The 12,491-nt window shown below is 34.9% G+C and overlaps 1 long non-coding RNA gene across 1 annotated transcript in view; it reads right to left on the bottom strand.

Moving 5' to 3' along the window:
* Positions 1 to 4,716: 4,716 nt before the first annotated feature.
* LOC141553413 (uncharacterized) overlaps positions 4,717 to 12,491 on the bottom strand; it is a 106,892-nt gene continuing 99,117 nt past the window's right edge. The window contains exon 3 of the long non-coding RNA XR_012485452.1: positions 4,717 to 4,754. This is a non-coding gene — a long non-coding RNA (uncharacterized LOC141553413). The remainder of the gene's footprint in view (positions 4,755 to 12,491) is intronic.

Raw genomic sequence — 12,491 nt, 5'->3', positions numbered from 1 at the left:
TGGCTATCTAAAGGCTGCAGATTGGCTCCTGGCAGCTTCCTGTACTAATAGGAAGATCATTTAGGAGCTGATGTAAGAGGATGGGAGGGATGGGGGGGGGCGGTGAGAGGAAGGCGAGGAGCACCTTCTTTCAGGAAAAACTACAGAGAAAAACAGGAGCACAAAAGGAATCATTAGCAATGACTAAGGGACAAAGATGAGTTGGCCTTCTGTCTCTTAAAACCAGAGAAACCCAGTATCTTAAAATGATACTAGCCTAGTCACTACTTCCTAAGAACTCTTGGAATCTTCTGCTGGATCTATTTTCCCTTTCTATTCTTCTTCCAGTTTCCTCTTAGGAGAAAGACTATTATGGTGAAAGAAGTGTGATCTACTCTCTAATATTAAGATCTATAATTAGGTGACATCCAGTAGAGAAAACAAAGGTGATCTTTTACTTTTCCTTGTATCTCCAAGGCTTAGCCCACGGTAGGCACTTTAATTTTTACTGATTGAATGAGGAAGTAAAGTTCTGGGAGGGAAGGAAGTTAAGGAGAGGAGAATGTCATATTGTTTCATGAAATAAAGACTGCCTATGTGAGTAGCCTGCTAGAAAAATTTTATGTGCTTATTCTCTTACCAAGTGATGAGCTATCATCCAAAAAACAGAAAAAGAAAAAAGGTAAAAAGGAGTTTAATTAAACTGTAAAATATCAGCGAAGTCTCATGATATACGCAACATTTCACACCCAAAGTACCATATCTCCACAAAGGAAAAGGGGAGGTACAATTTGCCAGTTTTTCTCAGGGACCTAGCAGCATTATTACATATCATTGTTTTGGGTTTTGTTGTTAACAGAAACATGAATTTTTGAGTTGAAATCATCTTAAGGGTCTTTAAGTCAGAGCCTTTCTTTTTATAGATAAGGAGCCTGAGGTAGAGATTAAGTGACATACCTAACATCACACAGCTGAGTCTGAGGCAGGATTTAAACTCAAGTCTTTCTCTCTTCAAACGCAGCAATCTACCTACTATACTACTCAACTGCCTATTTTATTTTATTATTTTTATTATTTTAGTAATGATTTTGCTTTCATCACTCTTCATTAGTTCATATAACCACTTCATTGTAAAGAAGAAAAAGCTGATGACTAAGTATTTAAAATGATAAGATTTACAAAATGGTAGTTGGATTGTGACCTAATCCAATTGTTGCAATTATAAGAGTTGACCAAAGACTCAAATGTAAAGAATCTAAAGGCAAGTGGTTGCTACTTTTTGTGTTTTATATGTAAGATTGGGCTCAAAACCATCCCTTACCACACCATACTTTAGCCTACATCTCTACAACTTGGTCTTTATCTTAACTAGGTAAAAGTAGCCTCAATTAATTAATCTTCGGAAAGCAATTAAAGTAATTGTGAAAAGTCTTTGAAAACTATTAGAAGAAGTGAAATGATATCAGAGAGGAAATCTGATCCAATTGAATAAGAGATTTTTGTAATGCCCTCTGAATAAATGGGTTCTGTATAAAGCACCAAGTTAGCTGGAAATGCAGTTTCAACAAGTGGCTATCCAGCAAACCCCTGAGGTTGAATTACCTGAGGATGAGAGGGAAGGGAGAAACAGAAATGAAAAACCTCATTTTTGTTCTCCCCCTAGATCTCTTTTCCCTCCCAAGCTTTGCCCAGAAGATCCTATTCACTTCAGAGGATCAGGAAAGATATTGGCTTTTCTATCCTCCCATTAGTGTCCCAGTCCCTTGATCAGCTAACTGAAATGTCAATGTTGGCAATAAAGGACAAACTTCCTGTAGATTCATAACTCTGCAAGGATCCCAACAAAGAACTACATCATGCTTCAGGGGGATTTCTTAAGCACCTCATAAATGAGAGAAGAGGATTTATAACAAAGAGAAACTAGGAATGACAATTTTGCTATATGTACTATATGTATAAGATTGAGCCCACTCTCTCTATGATTCTCTATGTAGTTGCAGGAGTGTGTCAGATTTTTGAGAGAAAATCTTTTGTGCTAGCTTTTCTTACTCTGATACCCTAGTAAACAAGTCTTTCTAAAAGATAATTAAATCTAGATAATTAAATGATTCTCCACTGGGGGGGGGGAAGCACACTGGTTGGGGCTCAAGCCAATGGTATTATGGGAATCATTTTCTGACTCTTCAGAGATACCCTAGAACACTGAGAAGATATAGCCACATTCAGATACAACTCATAGGAGAGTGAGTTGAAGTAGGGATTTTGAGTGATGAAAGATGTGATCCTGGCATGCGAGAATTCATTCAGGGTTAATATTATTCCCTTTTCATTTAGGGAGACCTTGTAGAAAAATTATCTGCCAAAGACTCTCATTTTGAAATATATCCCTATATCTACTAGAAAAAGATGACAATTTTATTTCTTAGTCTTATTTTAAATTTCTATTATAAACCAATTTTTCTGACATGTTTCCATAGAAGTGAGACTACTTTTTTTTGAGATGATTTTTGAAGATTTTTTCATTTGTTGATTTGTTAAATGTAATTAAGTAAGTAATGGCACTTGAATCTTATATTTTGCTTCTGAAGTTAATGTAAGGAATATGGGAATTTATATCCTAAAAATGCTGATTTCTAGCATTTTTCCTAGAGGATAGTAGGATAGTTCATAAATTTTTTAGCTTTTAAAAAGATCTAGAATACTTGTTGAATTTGTGTTATTAATTTAAATAGCTTCTTTGAGATCATTTGCACTGCAGGTCCAAAACTAAACTAAATAAGTTTTGCTTAATAAACTTAAAAACCTTGAGTGATCAAACCTAAGGACTTATTCATTTTCCTGGAAGTCTCAGCCTCATTCAGGCTATATTGATCATATTTTCTTTAGTCTCTGAGTGAATCTACTTGTCTTATTATTGAGTGAATTTGGACTTGCAATAGAAGTGTCGTTATAATAGTAGTGGTAAGACAAATTGAAGGTGCCTTTCAGAAAGCAGAATCCAGAACCAATTTGTCTATAGTACAGTGTGTCCCCTTCAGAAATTTTGGAGTTCTTTTTGTAGAAAAGGGAACCCAGAAAATCTTGTCCATAGCCTAGCTATATTGCCTTATGCAATTAGGGAATGAATAATGGAAAACTTTTTCAAGTAATAACAATTTGTTTTATTACCTGAAAGTGAGGTGACTTTCAGTCACCCTCAGATCCGCACTCCTATGGGAAAGTCTCATATGATTGGGAAGCCCTATAAAAATAATACTTCCCTTTGGGATAGGAAGCTTACTTTTCTTTTTTCAAGATAATCAGTGATTAAACTCAGCCTGTGTCTATGGGTCTATGTGCCTCTTTAATGGGAAAGAAGTACCTAGAATTCTTAGGAGATGTGCTAGCTTTGTGGTACTACTTGGTGAAAGCCATTATAAAAGGGTTTCTCCATGGTAGGGGAAGAAGGAAAAAAATAGAACGTCAACTCTTTGCAACCAGTCAACCAGTGTTGCTGATCAAATCTGTTTAATGTATTATTACCTCAGAAAAAAGGCGCTAACTTCCAGTTCATGCAAATTCCCTAAACTCTAACCCCATATATTCAGAAAGTTTTGTAAAGAACAAGGTTTTTCCTTTGAGAAAGAAGGCATAATTTTCTTTCCCTTTTCTTCTTTTCATTTATTGTTTTTCAGTCTTTATTTTGAGTCTTTATTTTTCAAGAAACAAAACAAGTATTAATGTATTAAAAGTTTCCAAAACACCTCTTTCTGTAATGCCTCAATTTCCCTGAATTGTTCTGCTTCAGTTTTCCTGAATTGTTCTGCCTCAGTTTCCCTAGTAGCAAAGCCTCTTTCCTGGCCATTTTAGGACTGAGATAATTAGGGCTGCAGAGCTCTGGCCACTCTGGCATTCCAAAAAGTCATAAAACTCTAGATAGCTTATCTCAAATACCTAGATGGCACTCTATCTTCCTGGCCCAAACTTCCTGTCTCCTGCTTTCCACCCAACCTGTCAGAATTAAAAAGTTATGATCCTTCTTGGAATTTCAACTCACCCAGTGCTCTGTGCCCCACCCTTGCCTTTGTTTCCCTGATTGCTGGAGCCCTATAAAAGTCTCTGCAACTACTTGCTCATTGCTGGATGCTTTGAGACAAGAGTCCTATAAGCTGGCTGGCTAGTATGGCTTCACCTGTCCAACTTTCCACTACCAAAATATTATAAACCTCTAATCTCTGTCTTGCCTAGTTTCTCTAGAGTTACATTTCTAAAAAATACTTAAGGCTGGCTAAGTTATTTTTAACTGATAATCTGGAGGAAATCACACTGGGGGAGATTCAAGCCAATGGTATCAGAAGATCACAGTTGAATCCTGAAGGATACCCTTAGAACACTGGGAAGAGAAATACCTTTGCTTTGAATTCCGGTAAAAAGAACAGTGTATATAAAAGAGATATTACAAAGGTGGGAATTCTTGGAACTCTGTCTTCCCAAAATCAGCCAGAGTCAGGATAATCAAAAGTCTTTATTCTTGGTCTTTTGAGGTCTCGGTCAGGGGATTAGATTTAGCAATCTCCACACCTCCTTCCTCTCTCCCACCACCAGGAGAATGCCTCAATTTCCTCTTCCTACTCCACCCACTCATGCCACTTCCCCTTCTTTGTCCACACTCACCAATCCAGCCAGCATCAAATAGTTGGGGAGGGTCATCCTTCAAACATGTTAATAGAGAATTGTCCAATTGGCAATTAGTCTCATGTGCTCCATTATCCAAGTGCATTTGCTCAGTTCTAGTCCTTTACAGGGAATGGGAAAAAAAAAAAAGAAAGCATATTAGATATAGAGAATGAGAAAGAATAAGGACCTGGGGGTAACAGGTAGGTTGTAAGCCTACATAACTATGAGAAAAGGGCAGTTAGGAAGAGGGGAAGGTTTGGGGAAAGATGTATTCCACTTTGGACATTTTAAGTTTAAGATGTTTATAATTCAATCAGATTGAAATATTTAATAGGCAATTGGAGATATGACAGTGGAGGTTAGGAAGGGATTAAAGCTGGAAAAATCCAAGAATCATATAAATAGAAGTAGTAATTGAACCTACAGAATGAGATCACCAAGCAAACATTATAGTGAATGAAGAAGAGTGTCCAGACTGTGCCCAAAGAGCTATAAAACTGTGCATATTCTTTGATTCAGCAGTGCCAGTACTTGATCTGTATTACAAAGAGATCATAAAAGAACAAAAAATATCCACATGGGCAAAAATATTTGTAGCAGCCCTTTTTGTAGTGGCAAGGAAGTAGAAATGGAGGGGATGCTCATCATTTGGAGAATGGATGAATAAGTTATGGGATATGAAATATAAGAAAAATGAACAGGCTGATTTCAGAAAGCCTGGAAAGACTTATATGAACTGATACTGATTGAAGTGAATAGGACTAGAAGAACATTGTATACAGCAACAGCAAGATTAATTAATCAATCAACTAATTAATTACTGGTGATCCATTATGATAGACATTTCTTCTCAGAAATACAATGATCCAAGAAAATTCCAATAGACTTGTGATGGAAGTCTATTATCTACAGCCAAAGAAATGTAGATAAAAACATTATTGTCACTTTTTTGTTCTTTTCTTTCTCATGCTTTTTCCCTTTTGTTCTGATTTTTCTTTCAAAATGTGACTAATTGGAGCAGCTAGGTGGTGCACTGGATAGAGCAGCAGCCCTGAAGTCAGGAGGATCTGAGTTCAAATCTGGCCTCAGACACTTAACACTTCCTAGCTGTGTGAGATCCTGGGCAAGTCACTTAATCCCAAATGCCTTAGCAAAAAAAAATGACTAATACAGAAACATGTTTCAAATGATTGTATGTGTGTATAACCTATGCCAGATTACTTATTAGCTTGAGGAAGAGGGAGGGAAAGGAGAGAAGAGGGGAAATTTGGAATTCAAAATCTTACAAAAAAATAATGTTGAAAACTATATTTACATGTTATTGGGGAAAATAAAATAATATTAAGTGAAAAAGACAAAAAGAAAAGAGTACCCAGGTCAGACACCTAGGGGACTACCCAGTTCGCAGGAATGATCTGGATGAAGACCCTGACAAAGGACACTAATAGAATTAAGCAGACAGATAGGGGAACCAAGAACCAGGTGGTAAAAACCTAGGGAGAAACCAGTATCAAGAAGAGGTTAATTGATAAGTGTCAGGCTGCAGAAAAGTTGAGAATAATAAAGATTAAGTTGTGATCCAAAAATTCTTTAGGATTTGCCCTTTCACTGAATACATGTATGACTCACATGAATATCATGTCCTTCAATAATGTAAAACATAAGAGCTTGATTGCAATTTAATAATACTATAAAAATGTTATGAGGTGGGATGTTTATTGATTTATTTTAAGTTTGGATATAATTATATAAAACAAAGAGAGTAAAATATATTTTCCTTCTAAGATGCCTTACAATTTTCTCATTGCCATGATTTTTAACAGCTCTCTATCCTGAATTCTCTACTTCTGTTTATGTACTTAGCTTTAACATAAAAACTCAGATCTATCTTGGATTTATTAGTCTTCTTCCCACCCTCTCCAACCAAATCAAATCTATCAATTATCAAATCATTCTCAAATTTCCTTTGCCATCCAACTACCTTTACCCCATTCTTAAGCTATTGCAAGATTTATAGAGAACTTTTTAACATGATGTTTTCCTCAATGTTTTCATTCAATGAGAATGAAAAGAGAATTAAGAGCTCTAACAAGTCCCCTTGTCTAGGCAAGTATCTGCCCACTTGTAATAGGAAGAATTACCAAGAGGAACCCAATTTTCAGAGCATATGTGATATTTTTTTTCTGGCATCAATCTACATTGTGCTTGTTCTTGCTTCATTCTTGATGAGCAGCAATAACATTACAAGAGTTATATTTTCACTTGCTCAAAAATTAGGTTTAAGTGAGACAGAACTGAAAAAAAGTTGTCACCCTTGTTCTCACCCCAGAGTCTTTAAAAATTCAGTGGCAAGACAAAAGTCAAGATGATTGTCAATGGTCCAGGACACAGTGGGTGATCTTGGCCTTTCCAAATTAAGGTGTTTTCAGACTTCTGGCCAAGATGGTGGACACACACATCTAACTAAGCTCTTCCTTGCCCCCAGACTACTTTTTTCATAGTATGGCCTCAGAATTAGTGCTTGACTGAAAAAACCCACAAATACATTACCAAAAGAAGATATCCTCAAAATTTGCCAGAAAAGGTGTGTCTTTGCTCATGGTCAGGGATGGTCAGACCAGGTACAGACTGCAGGCAGACAGCAAGAGCATAGAAGGCAGAGAGAGCACAAAAGGCAGCAAGAGCATGGAAGGCAACTCTTGCTGAGCAGACCTGAGGGGGATGGAAGATGGTCTCAGCCACTGGAAAATTTGTGGGAAGAACTTTACCCAGTGTGAGCTACTTTGCCCTGGCAGCAAGCCAGTAGATCAGCAGAGAAGCTATAAACACAGGAGGTAAAGACTATTACCCTGAAACAATGGGGTCTCTCAGGACCTGACCACACATACCCAACACCGAGAATGACACAGCATGCTCTCAGAGTCTCAGAGAGTTGCTGCTGTGCAGGCAGCAAAGCAATTGCCAAAAAAGCAGATCACATTTGCTTTTTTGTTTGTTTGTTTTATTTGATTTTTCTTTGACAAAATGAGTAAAAAGTTAAAGCACACCCTAACAATAGATAGCTTCTATATGGATAGAGAGCAGACTTCAAACTCTGAAAGACTAAAAACAGATTGTCTCCAGATGAAACCCCAAAGTGGGATATGATCTGGTCCCCATCACACAAGACTCTCATAGAAGAAATTAAAAAGGTTCTTACAAGAGAGCTAGAAGAAAATTGGGGAAAGGGAAGGGAAGCTTGGCAAGAGGGTCTGGATAAGTCATCCCACTCATTTAAAAATAGAGTGGATAAAGAAATCAAATCCCTAAAGAACAGAATTAGTAAATTGAAAAAAGTAAACAATTCCAAGGAAAACAGAATTACTGAATTGGAAAAATAAAATAACTCTCTAAAAAATAAAATTGGTGAAATGGAAAAACATTCCATAGAACAAAAACAACTCACTTAAAAACTCAATTGGATAATTAGAAAAAGATATTTTAAAAGTGAGTGAAGAAAATAATTCATTAAAAATCAGAATTGAACAAATGGAAATGAATGACTTGAAGAGACCCTAGGAATTAGTCAAGTAAAACCAAAAAAAAAAAAATGAAACAATGGAAAAAATGTTAAATAACTGGACTTCCTGAAAATTATGATGAAAAAAGAGCCTAGACACTATTTTTCAGGAAATCATCAAAGAGAACTGCCAAGATGTTATAGAAACAGAGGGTAAACTAGACATTGAAAGAATTAATCGATCACCTACTGAAAGAGACCCCAAAATCAAAAAACTCCAAGAAATATTGTGGCTAAATTCCAGAACTATCAGACCAATGAAAAAAATACTACAAGCAGCTAGGAAAAAAAAACAATTCTAGTATAGAGGAGCCACAATAAGGATTATTCAGGATCTAGGAGAATCCATATTAAAGGACTGAAGGTCCTAGAATCATATTCTGAAGGGCTAAGGAACTTGGTATAAAGCCAAGAATAACTTACCCAGCCAAAATGAGCATTTTTTCCAGGGAAGAAGACGGAATTCAATAAAATAGGTGAATTTCATCTATTTCTGACAAAAAAAAAAAGAATTAAACAAAAAGTTTTATCTCCAAATATAGGACTCAAGGGAAACATAAAAAATATAAAAAGAAATGTTGGGAACTATATTTCTGTTATGAATATACATAAAGAACACATGTATAATTTGGATTTACAGTTATAATATAAAAAAGAAATTAGAGGTGGAAAAGAAATTGTACCAGAAAAAGGGTAAAGTGGGGGTACTACATCTCATGAAGAGACACAGGAAACCTATTATATCTGAGGGAAAGAAGGAAGGGGGGTGAACATAATGTGTGTCTTGCTCTCATCAGAAATAGCATAAAGATAAAAATATTAGATATACTCAATTTACAGAGAAACTTCTCCCACCTCATTGAAAAGTGGGAGGGGAAAAGTGAAAAGGGAAAGAGTAAGCTAAGTGGAAGGGAATACAGAAATTGTGAGAAAAGAGGGTAAGAAAAGGGGAGGAACTCTAAGATCGGGGGAGAGATTATAAAAAGGGAGGACTGTGAAAGGCAAGGGGTGCTTACAAATTTAATACTGGGGAGGAGGGTAAGGGGGAATAAAAGAAGAAAAGCATAAGCAGGGGTTAACAAGATGGCAAGAAATACAGAATTAGTAATTTTAATTATAAATGTGAATGGGGTAAACTCCCCTATAAAGCAGAGGCAGTTAACAGACTAAATTAAAAGCCAGAATCCTACAATAAGTTGTTTACAGGAAACACACGTGAAGCAAGGCAATACATACAGAGTAAAGGTAAAATGCTGGAGCAGAATCTACTATGCCTAAGGTGAAGTCAAAAAAGCAGGGGTAGCCATCCTGATCTCAGATCAAGCAAAGGCAAGAATTGTACTGATTAAAAGACATAAAGAAGGGCACTACATCTTGCTAAAGGGTAGCATAGATAATGAAGCAATATCAACATTAAACATATATGCACCAAGTGATGTAGCATCTAAATTCTTAAAAGAGAAATTAAGAGAGCTGCAAGAAGAAATAGACAGCAAAACTGTAATACTGGGAGATCTCAACCTTGCACTCTCAGAATTATATAAATCAAACCACAAAATAAATAAGAAAGAAGTCAAAGACATAAATAGAATACTAGAAAAGTTAGGTATGATAGATCTTTGGAGAAAACTAAATGGAGACAGAAAGCAGTTCATGGAACCTCTATAAAAATTGACCATGTTTTAGGACATAAAAACCTCAAATTCAAATGCAGAAAGGCAGAAATCATAAATGCATTCTTTTCAGATCACAATGCAATGAAAATTACATTCAATGAAAAGCCAGGGGAAAATAGACCAAAAATAATTGGAAACTAAATAATCTCATCCTAAAGAATGATTGGGTGAAATAGCAAATCATAGACATAATTAATAATTTCACCCAAGAAAATGACAATAATGAGATGTCATACCAAAATGTGTGAGATTCAGCCAAAGTGGTAATAAGGTGAAATTTTATATCTCTAGAGGTCTACTTGTATAAAATAGAGAAAGAGAAGGTCAATGAATTGGAATTGCAACTAAAAAAGCTAGAAAAGGGACAAATTAAAAACCCCCAATCAAACACTAAATTTAAAATTCTAAAAATAAAAGGAGAAATTAATAAAATTGAAAGTAAAAAAAACTATTGAATTAATAAATAAAACTAAGAGTTTTATGAAAAACCAACAAAATAGATAAACTCATAGTAAATTTGATTAAAAGAAGGAAAAAGGAAAATCAAATTGTTAGTCTTAAAAATGAAAAGGGAGAACTCGCCACTAATAAAGAGGGAATCAGAGCAATAATTAGGAGTTACTTTGCCCAACTTTATGCTAATAAATTCGATAACTTAAATGAAATGGAAGAATACCTTCAAAAATATAGGTTGCCCAGATTAACAGAGAAAGAAATAAATGGGTTAAACAGTCCCATTTTAGAAAAAGAAATAGAACAAGCTAGTAATCAACTCCTTAAGAAAAAATCCCCAGGACCAGATGTATTTACATGTGAATTCTACCAAACATTTAAAGAATAATTAACTCCAATGCTATATAAACTATTTGAAAAAATAGGGATTGAAGGAGTCCTACCAAATTCCTCTTATGACACAGTCATGGTACTGATACCTAAACCAGGCAGGTTGAAAACAGAAAAAGAAAAATTATAGACCAATCTCCCTAATGAATATTGATGCACAAATCTTAAATAAAATATTAGCAAAAAGATTACAGAAAATCATCCCAGAATAATACACCCTGATCAAGTAGGAGTTATACCAGGAATGCAAGGGTGGTTCAATATTAGGAAAACTATTACCATAATTGACTATATCAATAACTAAATTAACAAAAACCATATGAGCATCTCAATAGATGCAGAAAAAGTATTTGATAAAATCTAACATCCATTCCTAATAAAAACAATAGGAATAAATGGACTTTTCCTTAAAATAATCAGGAGCATCTATTTAAAACCGTCAGTAAGCATCATATGTAATGGGGATAAACTGGAACCATTCCCAATAAGATCAGGAGTGACCATTACTATTCAATATTGTATTAGAAACTCTAGCTTCAGCAATAAGAGTTGAGAAGAGATTAAGGAATTAGAGCAGGTAATGAGGAAACCAAATTATCACTCTTTGCAGATGATATGATGATATATTTAGAGAACCTCAGAGATTCTACTCAAAAGCTATTAGAAATAATCCACAACTTTAGCACAGTTTCAGGATACAAAATAAATCCACAAATCCTCAGCATTTTTATACATCACCAACAAAATCCAACAGCAAAAGATGCAAAGAGAAATTCCATTTAAAATAACTGTCAATAGCATAAGATATTTGGGAATCTATCTGCCAAAGGAAAGTCAGGAGTTATATGAGCAAAACTACAAAACACTTTCCACACAAATAAAGTCAGTTTTAAACAATTGGAAAAATATTAAGTGCTCTTGGATAGACCAAGTGACTATAATAAAGATGACAATACTACCTAAACTAATCTATGTATTTAGTGCTATACCAATCATAATCCCAAGAAACTATTTTAATGACCTAGAAACAATAACAACAAAATTCATATGGAAGAACAAAAGGTCAAGAATTTCAAGGGAATTAATTTAAAAAAAATCAAATGAAGTTAGCCTAGCTGTACCTGATCTAAAACTATATTATAAAGCAGCAGTCACCAAAACCATTTGGTATTAACTAAGAAATAGACTAGTTGATCAGTGGAATAGGTTAAGTTCACAGGACAAAATAGTCAATAACTATAGCAATCTAGTGTTTGACAAACCCAAAGATCCCAACTTTTGGGATAAGAACTCACTATTTGACAAAAACTGCTGGGAAAACTGGAAAGTAATATGCCAAAAACTAGGCATGGACCCACACTTAAAACCGTACATCAAGATAAGGTCAAAATTGGTTCATGATCCAGGCATAAAGAACGAGATTATAAATAAATTAGAGGAACATAGGATAATTTACCTCTCAGACTTGTGGAGGAGGAGGAAGGAATTTGTGACCAAAGAAGAACTAGAGATCATTATTGATCACAAAATAAAAAATTTTGATTATATCAAGTTAAAAAGTTTTTATACAAACAAAACTAATGTAAACAAAGTTAGAAGGGAAGCAACAAACTAGGAAAACATTTTTACAGTTAAAGGTTCTGATAAAGGTACAGATAAAGCTTCTCATTTCCAAAATGTAGAGAATTGACTCTAATTTAAGAAATCAAGCCACTTTCCAATTGATAAATGCTCAAAATATATGAACAGACAATTTTCAGATGAAGAAATTGATCAGA

This window comes from Sminthopsis crassicaudata, chromosome 1 (assembly GCF_048593235.1).
Source record: "Sminthopsis crassicaudata isolate SCR6 chromosome 1, ASM4859323v1, whole genome shotgun sequence".
In the NCBI taxonomy this organism is placed as follows: Eukaryota; Metazoa; Chordata; class Mammalia; order Dasyuromorphia; family Dasyuridae; genus Sminthopsis; species Sminthopsis crassicaudata.
The sequence above is the reverse complement of the archived record's forward strand: the minus strand, read 5'-3'. Positions and strand labels throughout refer to the sequence as shown.